Source organism: Triturus cristatus, chromosome 5_1 (assembly GCF_964204655.1).
Source record: "Triturus cristatus chromosome 5_1, aTriCri1.1, whole genome shotgun sequence".
Lineage (NCBI taxonomy): Eukaryota > Metazoa > Chordata > Amphibia > Caudata > Salamandridae > Triturus > Triturus cristatus.
The window spans coordinates 269,107,033-269,122,625 of NC_140587.1; positions in this window are offsets into that span (position 1 = coordinate 269,107,033).

Here is a 15,593-nt window from a genome sequence, read left to right on the forward strand (position 1 = left end):
TGGTGAATTTAGTTTGCAATGCCATGATGCTGAGTGCTGTTCAGACCATCCACCTCACAATGGACATGTGAACCAGTTGTCAAGCAACAGATTACATGTGCATCACTTCACACTGGGTCTCTTTCCAAGGAGTTAGGAAAAGGCTAGCTGCTAGTCTCACAGCAGATAATGCTTTTTGGGACATGTAACAGTTGCGATGTTCGTAAAGGAGAAAAATTGCATACAACTACCAGACTCCTGGAAGAGTTAAACACCATGGTCTCCCATTGGATTAAAACCAGAGGTTTGACAATTGGATTTGTTGCCACTGACAATGGTAATAATATAGTTAAAGCCATGGCTGGATTTTTCAGAGTTCTGTGTTTGGCACATTTCAAATTAATTGTGCAGGATTTTCTAGGTAATCATACTGCTCACTTGCCTAAGAATATGCACTCATTTCAGTCAATCATTCAAAGCATGGAAACAGCTGAAGAGGATCCTTGAGCATGAAAAAGTCATCATAAGAGAGGTGCAAATATGTTGGCCCACAGCCTACTGCATGCTGTAACACCTGTTTGGGCAGTACAAATCTAGGGATGATTATGCAACTCAAAGGAAAGGGGATGCATTACCAAAGCTGTGAGGTTGGAGGTGGACAAATAGGGGCTATTGGAGTGCCGGATACAAATGCTACTGATAGAGATCAGGGTGTGTATAATATTCCCACTACCACAGATAGAGTAATCTCACAGTTACACGCACATACATTCATCATACGCTAGGGCCCATTTCACTAACATACGCTCAAATACTCTACCAGCAATAAACCTGTGGAAAGAAAACTCCTAGTCACCCTGCATCTATATCGAGGTCGATAAGACCTGGTTATTATGACTGTCCATAAACATAATCTATACAACCTATACGGCAATAATCAAAATATAATACTCAATAATTGACAAGAAATAATATCCAACACCATGTTCAAATTATATTGCTTTATCTAAAATTAGTCAAAATGGAAATCAATCAGAATAAATCATTTTTCTCATAGTTACCTATTCTAGCTAAATGTCAGAACGGGTCAGGACAAGTCTCTCGGTAAAGTCTCTCAAGACGAAGTCCCTTCAGCATCAATCCTCAGCAACGCAGATTCGGTACGCGGCAAAGGCAAATGGCAAGTGGCAAGTGGCCTCTCTAGGCTAACAATTCTTATAATGAATCGAACAAAGGAAAGATACATAGGAAAGTTGTAATGTCCGCTGGACCGCTGAGCAGAGCGAGAAGGAAAGGATGTAACATTGCTACATTTGAAAAATCTCCGCTCAGGAAAAATCACAAAATAAAGACTACGGAACAGGAACCAAGAAACATAAATGTATCTTGTTAGTTCTACTTCTCCTCGGCAATGAGACCATAGTTCAGAGTCTTTCTCTAAGGCTCCTTTGTTTCCCAAGGCTGCCAAGGACGTTCCATTTCACTTGGAGATTACCCAGGCTGCTGCTGTCCTCACGGAAATTTTAACAAGGCAAGCAAGGACTGTGGTCAGCTGACTTCAGGACCATATTCAGCAGGGCTCTCTCCCATCACGGTTTTCTACTTTCAAATCGAGGCCAGGCTTACAAAATCGGCCATCTTTGTCTAGGCCACCATAGGCCACAATAGACCATCTTAATTAAAAGAAACAAAAACAACGTTACCACAGCATAGTGATTAAACAGTGCTAATCCCACTAATACCCTTATGTGTATGTATCTATCTAGCACTTGCAACATAGAAAAGCATTAATTCGGAAAGCGTTTTGTGCTCAAAAATAAACAGCACATAGCAACGTTTAAACATGAAAACACGCACGTTATTATTAAACAGCACATTTATGCGTACCCACGTGTAACTCTCTCTTATTAGGACAAACGGATTTATTAATATAAACACACTTGCACAAGACAAATAATTAATTACTAGTAATTAATAAATTAATATGACAAATAGACATACCAGAGCTTCAAAAACCAACGAATTTTCAAACAGAAAACTCTGCTCCAGCACTACTTCCTTTCGTGATTATGACAGGGAAAGTCAGCAAAGAAGTTAGTGCCATGAGCCAAGCAATCCCATTGTTGCATCTACTACAGAAGCACTCGGAAAAGGTGGAACACACGTTCACCAGTGTCTATGAAGAAGCAGCTTCTTTGGTGGATAGCTTAATCCTTCACTTGAACACTAAACAAAAGCTGCAAAAAGAGATTGTGCACTCCAAAGACTACATCTGTGCCATGATATTAGATCCATGATACAAAAAAGTGTGGGTACTTTCATTCCTTTAATGAAATGGATGTCTTAGTGTAAATGACTTTAATCATCAGTAAAGTGGCTGATCTAAAAGAAGAACAACAGCAAATTTGAGGCCGGGGGCATAAATTCTGCAGTGCAGCCTTCAACCTCCACACAGGGTGATGCTGTTGGCTCACAGTCTCTGTAGCAGCAGCCAGCACCAATGCCACCTACTCCAAAACACCCAGTAACAAGTTCACAGACAACTTTTGCAATGGGTTAGGTTTATTCAGGAGGACTAATGCCAAGTGCAGAGGCACAGGTACAGCAAGTGTCAGCACCAATGGCAATTTAGAAGATGGCCCATGACTATCTGGATGACCCAACAGAGAAATACCTGGACCAAAACCCATTGATCTAGTGGTATGGCAAAATGGCCGAAGCACAGCAGGCTTGCAATAAAGTATCTTGCATGTCCAGTCGCCAGGTTTTCTGCGGAGCATGTTTTCAGTGCAGCTGGTGGATTTATCACTGTTAGAAGGACCAGTCTCTTACCTCAAATTGTGGAGAGATTAGTGTTTATTCCAATGAACAAACATTTCATTCCAAAGGTTTTTGGTGTTCCTGAAAACACAGACAATGACAAGGGCAATTGGCCTGCAATCTCAAATTTGATCAGTGATTATCCTCCAGATGACCCCCCTTATTTTGAGGACAAACTCTAGTTTCCAGACTAATACATCAGAATTTAAATTGTAAGACTGCTTAAAAAATGTATATAGATATATTAATGGTGTACACCTTACTTACACAAAAGCATATTGGAAACAATGAACTGAAATAGAGTGGCACAGTGTGCATGGCATAGATAGCCAATCAAGGAGGGCACAGCAATAATTTGGCCTGGGCAGGCTGAGTGGGGAGAACTGAGAAAGATTGATTTAACTTTCCGTTCAACCTTTGACCACAAAAATTAGCAAATGGAGACAGCCTGCTGAAATAGAAAGCCTCTATTTCCTAAAAAAAGACATTAAAGAACAAGATGTCTCTACTTTCTTTCATTCCCTTGCTGGACTGTCAGTAAAGATTTTAAAAACTGAGACTGCCCTATTTTAGTATCACTTCCATGGTGAAGGCACAGACATAGGGACACCACAAGCTTGGAACAGGTACCTTACTTGCATTAATGAGTCTTATCAAATAACAGATTCTGCGCTGTGGTAAGCTACTCTTGATTTTGTATTGTTTGGGAGATCATTCTGTATCATGGCTTGCCTTTCACATAGTGGGATATATACTTAAAATGTTGCTTTTGTTAATTTAAGTCCATAATCTCTGGGTTCTTCTGCGACAAGTCAGTTTATACACCGAGTAGACTAAACTAAAACTACTAATTGCCAAATTCTTTTCATTTTCTTATCAATACTACATGCATATCTCTTTCAACACAAATGTATTCAAAATACAGTTGACAACGACAAGAAGAAGACTATGGCCTAGAATTTGCTTCAGTGGGTAACAAAAAGACTAAAAGGTGCCAACCTCTGTTTTAAGATGTGCGTTAGTTAGGAAAATCCAGAGTAGTGACTCTGATGGGAAAATCTTCTTCAGTGATCAACTTGTGGTCTGCTTTACTGCACACAACAAAATGTTGTTATTGTTGGAGCGATCAGCCAGGTTCATGAAACTAGTTGTCTGTGATTGGTGGTACAAGATTGTTTCTTCTTACTTCCTAGTTAATGCCACACACCACTGATTCTACTAGCCTATGCCCTCTTGCTCCTAAGGCAACATCATGCTTTCCTTGACTCTCAATTATTGTGATTTTATTTTTGCACAGCTTGTCTATAAGACAATTGTGCCATAGTGCTCCAGCTTTTAGTCCCGCTCTACACCCAAGATGGACAACCCCAGAAGAATTCAGATGCACCATCCGTTTGTATACAGTGTCATATTTCTTTTCATAGCTAACTACAACTATTTTTTTTAACTGTGTGGGTCTTCCCTATTTTGCATTTTTCAAGTCATCGGTAATGCAAATTGATTAGATAACTTAGAAGCATGGGGGCTGAAGATCTGTTTTGCTTTTGGTAACTGAATTGTCATTTTCCTACCACAAGCCAATGTTCGCCATGATGAATGCTCTGTGTATCTGTTTTACCTTTTCTAATTTCCCCTACCCATCCATTCAGAAAAGCTCCTAACCCTCTTTCCACAGGTTGTGTGATTAGTTGAGTTGTGTGTTAATCTCCACAATCAACAAATATCACAGTTGGCAGGATAGAATTGGTTGAAGCAATGCCAACGGTTACAGGAGGTGGTAGTGCCAACATTGATATTTACCCACACTCCCCCCTCCTACCCAGGCATAAAAGAGACATCATAGTGCAGCCACTTCATTACAATAATGTATGTCCAAGGATAGGTAGTGTGCACTTTTCCATAATCTAAGTCCCATGTACTTTTATTCTACTGAAGTAACCTTCTACTGAGTCCTCCTGACTCCTCCTGAGACTTGAGGGGTTCATAAATAAAACTTACGTTAGTAAGCACCTCAACGCTATGCTGCTAATTGTTGTTTTGTCATGGGAATCTCAGTTTTGGTTTTTCCACTCATTCTGTTTTCTTTAAGTCTAGTTGGTGGCTGTGATGCACTGGTTCACCTCACCAGGGTCATTTACGATGTCCTGTTGCAATCCATGTGATGCCGTTCCTGGTAGTGCTATTGGTTCACCATTGCTAGCATTAAGAAGGCCCCTTGGAAAACCCTGCATTAAGGTATGAAGAAATTATAGGAAGGATGGCAAACAATACTTCATCTTCTTAGGTAAGAAAAGAAGCTCCCAGGAAGGAGGGATAGTTGTTTTTATTGACTGACCCCATTAGAGCACACTAATAGTTACAGAGGGTAGAGCAAGGACAACACTGTTTTCAGGGGGATCTGTAATAAAGGAGGTAAATTAGGTAGAGTAGTTAACAACATATGGGTAGGAAAATATTAGAAACTTGAAAGAGTAAGGTGATAGATAAAGTGAGACAAATGATGTGCGAGGGGACAGGTGAGAAGAAAAACAGCCTCTATCATCACTGTGTTGGTAGCACTGCTTCTTTAATGCCCCACCTGTTGGCAGCACCCCAACGCTTTTGCCTCCAATTCCCGGCGGCAAAGCCAAGCGATTATGTCTTGCTCCCAGAGGGTCTCTGGGGCAGGTCCTCCGGCAGGAGAAGCTAATTGATCCAAAGAAAAAAGTAAAGAACTTGAATTGTAGTACTCAACCCACTGTACAATAGGCACACCAATGCTGTTCCCCTAAGGCCATTGGAATTTTTACGATGCGATTCATTGTTAGAAAAGAGGGCACATTTTTCCCATACATACTTCCCACAAGTAGCAGTGTGAGGTATGAATCCTTGATCACTGATCTTCACAATAAGCAAGAATTGATATTTGTGCTAAAAAGGATGAAAATCTAAAACAATTTCAATTCATGTGGTGAAACCTGCAACAGTAGTTTGTTAGTTACTGAATGATCTTACAAATAAGAAGAGATATTGCCATTGATGAATAGGGTACATTTAATTAACGCTGCTCAATTTACTTGACTCACTGTAACATGCAGCATTAATGGGACATCCTGGAGGGACAGCATCTTCTTCTGGGACAGCCTTTGGTTTCATCCTAAATTCCAATAGCCCTGCTGTTATTCTTCCTACTTCATCCTCAATCCCACCCTGAGTACGATTTCAGACTATGTTCCAGTCTACACCCTCCACCGAAAGTAATGTTGTACAAATATATTTTCCATTGGCTATTTGGCAAGTAAGTGACAGTGTAGGGCTAAGTTTATTTATGTTTGGCTATTGTCTGGTTAGGTGTCATAATTTAACAAGCTTAATTAGAAGGTTAAAGGGTGGTTGAAAATGGAATAGTAATGGGCTCAGAAAAATAGTTACTTAGGCAGAAACTGTGGCGAGAATGTGGCACATACCAAGATGGTATAATAAATTATGGGCTGAGTGGGACAGGAAGAACGGGGTTAGTTATAGATGAGTGTGCACTAGCCAAAACACCCTTTCTACTAACAGAATGGCAGGGAGGATGAGCCAAACATGGCTGGATAATATATAAAAGGATTACCTTTTACCTTAACAAAAGGAATAGTTGTCATTGAAAGAGGAACGTACCAGCAGCCACTCCTTCACCCTCCACTGGGTGGTGGTCTCTGGCAATCTCTGCTGAGCCTGGAATACTTCCTGTTGGACTTGGCACTTTTTCCCCGAACTTTTTCACTTTTCTGGGAAATCGCATGATGTGTAAATGCAAAGATTGAAGCCGTGTGATAATGTACGCAGACTGAGTTTGCTTTGTTCGCCATAAGTTGGCAGGGTATGCTCAGACGTGAGTCCCTTGCTCACTTTGCCACTGGATTCAAGCAAGCCTGGCTGAAGACGGCTGAAATGCCAGAAACCGGTCCTAGGAAGCTTGTTTCCGGTCCAGGGAAGACATGGCTTGGCAGTTCGGGCTGGACTGTTCCCATGAGGCACAGGGTCAGACTGATTTGCATATGGCCATATCTGAACTGGGGTGGCAGAGTGGGCTAAAGAACGGTGATGGATTAAACCCAGATCAGTTGATTGGGGGTGAGTGCTTGCATTGTTCAACACTCCGTCCATCATTTCCTTTGGTTTTCTCAGACTGAGTTTCCCCATTTTAAATATGTAATTTTTAAAATGGATGCCATGGCTGTGTGGTTGTGCCACTTGACTGAGCTGGGTTAACAGTCTAGTTATTATTTCCCAGCAACCCCAGCTTTTGGAGGGAAGCCTGGCACCCAGGGTGCTCTACCCCTCCCCCTAGGCCAGTTAGTCTCCCCAGACGCTTCTAGAAGCTTCTGGCACTGTCTGGAAGGTGGGGTGAGGGGCGTATAAAGGGCGGAGCTGGGCTACCATGTGCTCAGTGCTCATTCAGAGGGTGGACCTGAGAGAGAGGGGACCTGCTGCCAGGGGTTACCGCCACATGGGTCTGTGTCCTGGGCCCTGAGCCAACCTACCCCCCTCTACTGTCCCCCAGGGAGAGGGAAAGCTATAGTTGGGGCAACGCAAACCTGGAGAAGCCTACGCAGGAGTTTTAGGCGGTAGGGTTTAGTCAGGGACCTATGCCTCTGAAAGTGACAGGGCTTAGGTGCTGCCTTTTAAGTGAGTGAGGGATCCTGAACTAACCCACTGATCTGGCCCGGCGGGAGGAGAACCCATGGACGACCGGCAGAGACTAATTAGTCCGCCTTCAGCCACCAACTCAACTTCCCCCCCTCAAGAAACCCTCAACCCAGGGCGCAGCCAGCGCCTCGTGGGACCCGGACTGCAGTCCCTGCGGAGAGAGAGTGCTATTTACAAGCTGCCCGTGGAAGGAGAGCGCTATATCCGGTGAGCGCTACTTTTCTAATGGACTGTGCCCTGCTGGTGAGTGTGGGAATCCCAGCTGCCTGCTACCCAGTGCCTGGGAAGCGCTATATCCACGGCCCCCATAGCGTTGGGGAGGAGAGGAGAACTGGTTTATTTGGAAACCCCACGTTATCGCGGTCCTTTTGCTGACTTGAAACAGCGGGAGCCCACCCCGTGTTTCTGCCGCCTGGGTACTGTGTCTTGGCAGCGGGTGCCCACCCCACGTAATGGCGGCGTTTTGCATGCTCCGGTAACTGAGCGGGTGCCCACCCCGCGTGATTGCCGCCGGGAGAGGTCGCCGCGTTGCCAGGGAAGCGGGTGCCCACCCCACGGTATTACCGCCCTTTTGCAGATTAAAATTATAGCGGGAGCCTACCCCGCACTTCAAATTGAGGAAAAATCACCGCCGCCGCCCGGGCGCTGTTTGGAGGAGGTGCTGGACCTGGGCCGCACAAGTGCGCGTTGCCCAGCAACCGGGGCGCCGGCCGCGTCATCGGCCGCGCCCCCGTGATGCCAGGAAGCAGCCCCGAAGTCAGGGCCGAGACCGGAGGACGCCGGTCAGAGAAGTCCGGGGAGAGCGGGAGCCTACCCCGCCTCCCCCCCTGGTGAGAAAGTGACGAGCGGGGCTCCCAGGTGGAAGGGAGAACCCCGCGTATAGTCCATAAAGTCCCGGGTCCCGTGAGGGGCCCCGGGTGAAGTCCGGCAAGGCGCGGCTGCTAGCAGGGCTCTCCGGAGCGGAGGAGAGCACTGCATGACTAGACCTGCCGCCAGAGAGAGCCCCGCCTGCCCAGTGAAGAGCGCCGTCGAGAAGACGCTCCCGACGGTGCCCAGCAAGCCAGGAGGGCCGAGACACATGTACGGGGCCTTCCCTGCCCCTGAAGACGTCAGGAGCCACCCCACCTGTGCCCCGTGAGGAGGAGCAACATCCCAGGAGAGCCCGGTGAGTAAGGGCTCCGTGGGGGACTGGTGGCATGGAGGGGGGCAACGGGGCACAGTATCGGTGCCCACCCCCGGTGCTCCCTTGGAAAAGGACCAAAGGGGTCGTGTGGACTTCCCTGCTTAGGAGGGGACAGCGGCAACGTTACGGGGACCTGGTGGGGCGCACTTAGAGGTGAAGCCGGGGCATACAGTCGGTGCCCGCCACCCTGTGCCCACACGGAGGGCCCCGTGGGGCCCGTACTTACTTTGGGAGGCATTTCCTGCCCTTCCGAGTCCCGGAGGGGACCCCAGCATTGCGGGAACTTGGTGCACTCGGCACAGCTGCCCTGCAGGCCAGTGGGCAGCTGCAATGAAGGGGCCTGCCTGACTTTGGAGCCCCAGAGTGTGGGACCTCGCCCCGTCGAAGGCCTGGTATACTTGCCAGGGGTAGCGCTTTGCTCAGAGACCATATTACGAGGCCCTATTGAGTGGCTATGCGCTATTGATCCTCCAGGTACAGCGCTAGGTGCAGATGTCATATTTTAAAGCGCTATATTCAAATGTCATGTTCTTAAGCGCTGTGTCAACTGCTATGTTAAAGGCTATGTTTTGAAGCGTTAATGCATTGCTACGTGTAGCGCTATGTTTATATGCCATGTTCTGAGTGCTATTGCCTTGATATGTGCAGTACTATGTCCCATGCCATGTTTTAAAGCGCTGTTGCCTCGCTATGTGCAGCGCTATGTTAAAAGGCTCTATGTGACGCGCTATTGATTTGCTATGTGCAGCGCTATGTTTAGATGCCAGGTTTTGATGTGTCAATGAACTGCCTACCTTAATTTCGGCCTCAGGCTCAGGGGTTACTCACTGTGGTGATGCCTAGGGGAATGCCATGATGTTTTTATTATAGGTGCCCCGGACTATTGCTTAATGTTATGCCATGATGATTTTCTTGCAGGTTTGAGGCTGATGGACTTATTTTTATTGTCTTCTATGTCGCAATGATTCCGGCAGGGACCCGATTGGCCCTGCCCTGTATATAATTCCCCCCTGTACCTTTTGACCCAGCGCCAGTTGGCGCCGTGTAGAGATTACCAAACATACTGGTACCGATTACAATCCTGGAAAAACCGGGTACGAACCGTCGGTCGGAGCGTTTTCTCCGTCCGACTCGTACCCGGTTGTAAAACTTTACAAACATGGAATTACGATTCGCACGGAAACACCATTTCCGTACGAATTGTAAAAAACACCGACCGATGAAAATAAACGTACAAATGCGATCCGGGAAAGCGCCGACGTGACGTCAGGACGCACACAGCCTGCCATTCACGAACCAGGAATCACGATTCGCACTGACGTCATCCCGCACAGTGAATATTTTCCGGCTGCCAAAAACTGCCGGGAAATCAGGACGACGCGAACAAGGAGGACCTGTACGCGACGGACAGACAGGACGACGCGAACAAGGAGTACCTGCACGCGACGGACAGACATGGACCCGAACCTACGTGTCATCCCGGCCCTCATAGCAGTCGACCTCCTCTACAGGTTCCGACGCAGACGCCGCAGAAGGTTAGAACAACAAAGGGAGAGGGGAAAGGGGGGGGTGGCAGGACCAGGGGCAGGCCACAAATCCCCCACCAAAGTCACACAGCACACATGCCCTGGACATACCTGACCCTCAGGCCCTGGTCACTACGAGGGGGTCGGGGCGTGTCCAGCTAAGCCAGCGATCGCCACAACGGAAGTTCTTGACGACGCGAACCGGCAACACAACAATACAGGTACGTCCCGTACCCACGCCTTAAGAGCGTGGGTACAAGTCGTACCACGCCTACACCTACGTCACCCCAACAATGGCGGGACGGCTCGTACCCACGTGGCAAAGGCCTGGGTACGGCCCGCACAAGCATTCCACAGCATGGGTACGGATATGTACGGACCGTACCCCCACCCGCGTATGCATGGAGCGTACCCCCATGCCAACAGTGTACGTACGGACCGTAACCCCACCCGCGTATGCATGGAGCGTACCCCCCACCCCAACAGTGTAAGTACGACCCGTACCCTCACCCGCGTACGCATGGAGCGTAACCCCATGCCAACAGTGTACATACGGACCGTAACCCCACCCGCGTATGCATGGAGCGTACCCCCACCCCAACAGTGTAAGTACGACCCGTACCCCCACCCGCGTACGTATGGAGCGTACCCCCCACCCAAACAGTGTAAGTACGACCCGTAGCCTCACCCGCGTACGCATGGAGCGTACCCCCCATGCCAACAGTGTACATACGTACCGTAACCCCACCCGCGTATGCATGGAGCGTACCCCCACCCCAACAGTGTAAGTACGACCCGTACCCCCACCCGCGTACGCATGGAGCGTACCCCCACCCCAACAGTGTAAGTACGACCCGTACCCTCACCCGCGTACGCATGGAGCGTACCCCCCATGCCAACAGTGTACGTATGGACCGTAACCCCACCCGCGTATGCATGGAGCGTACCCCCACCCCAACAGTGTAAGTATGACCCGTACCCCCACCCGCGTACGTATGGAGCGTACCCCCCACCCCAACAGTGTACGTACGGACCGTAACCCCACCCGCGTATGCATGGAGCGTACCCCCCACCCCAACAGTGTAAGTACGACCCGTACCCTCACCCGCGGACGTATGGAGCGTACCCCCATGCCAATAGTGTACGTCTGAACCGTAACCCCACCCGCGTATGCATGGAGCGTACCCCCACCCCAACAGTGTAAGTACGACCCGTACCCTCACCCGCAGACGTATGGAGCGTACCCCCCTGCCAATAGTGTACGTCTGGACCGTAACCCCACCCCGTATGTATGGAGCGTACCCCCACCCCAACCGTGTATGTACAACACGTACCCCCACCTCGTATGCATGGAGCGAACCCACACACGTGTATGTTCTAAGCGTACATATTGTGAAATAGGAGGGGTGTGTGCAGAGTCCTCCCAGCAGTGCCCAGAGACAGGAGGGGTGTGTGCGGAGTCCTCCCAGCAGTGCCCAGAGACAGGAGGGGTGTGTGCAGAGTCCTCCCAGCAGTGCCCAGACACAGGAGGGGTGGGTGCCTAATACTCCCAGCAGTGCCCAGACACAGGAGGGGTGGGTGCAGAGTCCTCCCAGCAGTGCCCAGACACAGAAGGGGTGGGTGCCTATCACTCCCAGCAGTGCCCAGACACAGGAGGGGTGTGTGCAGAGTCCTCCCAGCAGTGCCCAGAGACAGAAGGGGTGGGTGCAGAGTCCTCCTAGCAGTGCCCAGACACAGGAGGGGTGTGTGCAGAGTCCTCCCAGCAGTGCCCAGAGACAGGAGGGGTGTGTGCAGAGTCCTCCCAGCAGTGCCCAGAGACAGGAGGGGTGGGTGCAGAGTCCCCCCAGCAGTGCCCAGAGACAGGAGGGGTGTGTGCAGAGTCCTCCCAGCAGTGCCCAGAGACAGGAGGGGTGTGTGCAGAGTCCTCCCAGCAGTGCCCAGAGACAGGAGGGGTGTGTGCAGAGTGCTCCCAGCAGTGCCCAGAGACAGGAGGGGTGTGTGCAGAGTCCTCCCAGCAGTGCCCAGAGACAGGAGGGGTGTGTGCAGCGTCCTCCCAGCAGTGCCCAGACACAGGAGAGGTGGGTGCAGAGTCCTCCCAGCAGTGCCCAGAGACAGGAGGGGTGGGTGCAGAGTCCTCCCAGCAGTGCCCAGACACAGGAGGGGTGTGCCTATCACTCCCAACAGTGCCCAGACACAGGAGGGGTGGGTGCCTAACACTCCCAGCAGTGCCCATGGAACACAAAGGGTGGAGTAGCCACAGACACCATGCCCACAAATGTCAGTCAGGTGCACAAAGACCCTGCAGTACATGTACCACATGTGTGCGAGGCTGGGAGTATACGCATGCATAGCGCAGAAAAGAAAACATGTCCACATGAAGTCATGTCAATCGTCCACATACACAAGTACAATGACTACCAAGGATGCCACGGATGATGCAGGTGGAGACATCGCTCAGCATGCATGTGCAAAGTTGAAGGAGTCCGTCACACACCCAGCTATTGTACACACAGCTCAGCGCTAAATATTGGGAACACCCTGCAGGGAAGATGTCAGGGTACACAGAGGAAGGAATACACCTTTGGACAATTTCACCATGCAGCAACTGCTTACATGAACAGAGAAACCTAGCTAACACCGTGTGATGGCACACAGATCCCAGGGTCCCCCCTATGACCAGCACACTACTACATTTCCCACACACCCAACACATGAACACCACCCAAAACCATGTAGCAGCCCCACCAACAGCAATACCAGCAAAGCAGTAGTGTTCCAAGGGAAAAAAATAAATTGCTTTATTCAGCATGATCCAATAAATCTTGTTTGTAGGAAGTTCAATATTTACAAAGCCCATAGGGCAGTCCAGAAGTCACAGCTGGATGGGGGACACAGTGGGAAGCGTGTCCCCTAGCTTGCCTGCACAGTTAGATTCCGTCGTCTTCCACAGGGGTGAGTGCATCATGTGGGGGGGAAGAACCAGGCACCGCAGGGACAGGAGGGCGAAGGGTAGGCGTCGTGGGTGCAGGGATGGAGGACTCCACCACAGGGGGTGGGGCAGGGCCAAAGGAGGAGGCCAGGATCTCGCTGCACACCTTAGCAAGGTCCTCCAGGGAATCCCCTGCACCCGAAGGAACCACAGGCCCCAAGGAGGGGGGGGGGTCAGAGGGATGGGTCGCAGCGCCACTGGGGGAGGGCGTAGACAGGGGGGGGACTCAACCACCCTGACCGGGGACTCACTCGACCGCTTGCGGGGTGGTGTCACTGTGGGTCTCAGGGACAGAGCGGCCATGAAGGAGTCTTTGTGTGATATGTGGCCAGGAGAGCTGAGGGGAGGGGATTTGGAGGGAGTGGATTTGGTGGAATGCGGACTCCCACTCTGGCTGCGTGTCTTACGTTCGCCCCCCGACCCAGTGGGTGTGCCTACTTCACCCTGTGTGTGCGTGCCAGGAGGTGTGCGGGTGACCTTCCCTGCTGGTGTGGTGCCAGTGTCCGTCGTGGAGGGTGCATGCTGATGTCTGGGTGTACGTGGGACAGGCATGGGAGTGGGAAGTGTGGATGGGGCAGGGGTAGGGGGTTGGATGAAGCGCTGCAGGAGACCCACTGCTACAGTCAGTGTCGAGTCTATCGACCTCAGCAAGCTGCGTTGGTCAGCCTGCGATGAGTGAATGCCCTCCAAGTATGCCTCCATGTTGTTGAGTACCTGGCTGTGGCCATGGAGGACATTAAGGATCGCAGCCTGACCAATCTGCAACTGCCGCTGGATGTCCACAGACTCGGCATTGGCGGCAGCAGTGGAGACAGGGGCAGGGGGTGCGGTGCCTGGCAGGAAGGAGACATGTGGTGACCGGGCACGTTGGGAAGGGACACGAGCAAGTGGGAGGCGGCTGATGGCAATGGAGGGGGCGGGGTGCGATGTTGTGCCGCTGTCAGCTGGTGGTGCAGCCTCCGCCCACTCGGAGAGATCATCCTCGGACCCGTCCGCTTCATATTCGGTGGTGCCAGTGGACAGGTCCTCGGCCTCACTCTCCTCCGCCTCAGTACCACTCAATGTGCCAGCCACGATGTCAACGCTGGCACAGGTGCTCGGTCCCTCCGCATCGTCTGTGCTCATGTCTCCCTCCGTGTCCCCCGACGATGCTGTGGGCAAGGTGAAGAGACAGCAATTAATCACACACCTGTATACATATGTCACATGAGTCCAATCTACATAGGTTACAGTGCAGAGCCTGCAAAGAAAGATCAGTAACATCTACAAAACAAGGTACAGATGTAGGGCATGCAACACACAGTTGGTTCACCCACCATGCCAATGAAAACCCATGGAGAGCATGACACAATAGCAACTGACATGAAATGGAGTTTGACATAGGAGCCAGGCCCTGGGGACAATCCAGCACTGCATCTGCACCACACAGCGTTGCCGACAATAGGGATGAGGAGGGACCATATCCATGAACTTGAGGCACATGCTGCATAGGTAATACTGAAAACATGCCCACAATGACTGGCTCACTGCACCTTCAGTGTATGTCCAGACAAACATCACACACTGGCCAGACCTAGCAAGGAGAATTCTGGTTTTGACATGTAGGCTTGTCCCGCACCAACCACCCCCTACATGAGACAATTTGTTGAGACACAGGTGGCACTTACATCTCTTAGTCTGGGTGAAATACACAGGGGCTGCAGAAATGCAAGATTGGACGCCAAATACCCAAGGTGCGCCTGTCCAAATAATCATGTACAAATGGGCATCATCAGAGGATTGTAACTAGACACACAGGCACTGGCCACTGTGACTATGAACAAGGAAAATCAGGTCAGGCTGTACAGTGGACACTTGTACTACATTTCACCTCAATATACATGGTGCCAGGGGACAATGGCACAGAGCACAACCTATGCTGTAGACACTGAGAGTGTCCACGTTTTGTGATGACACACATGACACCCAGGAAAATATGCCCCAGGGGACAGTAGTGGCAACACAACTCCATGGTCCTGAATGGGAATGACTGCAACACACCCCAACATCCCTGCACTATGCGTATCGCACACTCATGCACATCATGTCACAGGCCACAACAGAGGACATGCGCGCTGTAAGGCATGACACTTGTGAGACTAACTCCCATGTCTGGACTCTGTATCAGTGCCAACTGACATGGAACCCACATGTACTGAACTGGACAGGGCACAGCCAAGGTCCCCAAACCTGTTACACACCACCCCCACACATGATGCTACAGGCATAGTTCACGTGGACAAAGCGCCAGCCTACATTACCTTGTGAAGGAGTGACTACACACAGACCAGGGAACACATTGCAAGGAGGGGAAGGGAGGCAGGAGAGCACAGCTATACTGTGGCTAACAGGATCTGCACAGCACCTTTAAACCCTGGCAGTG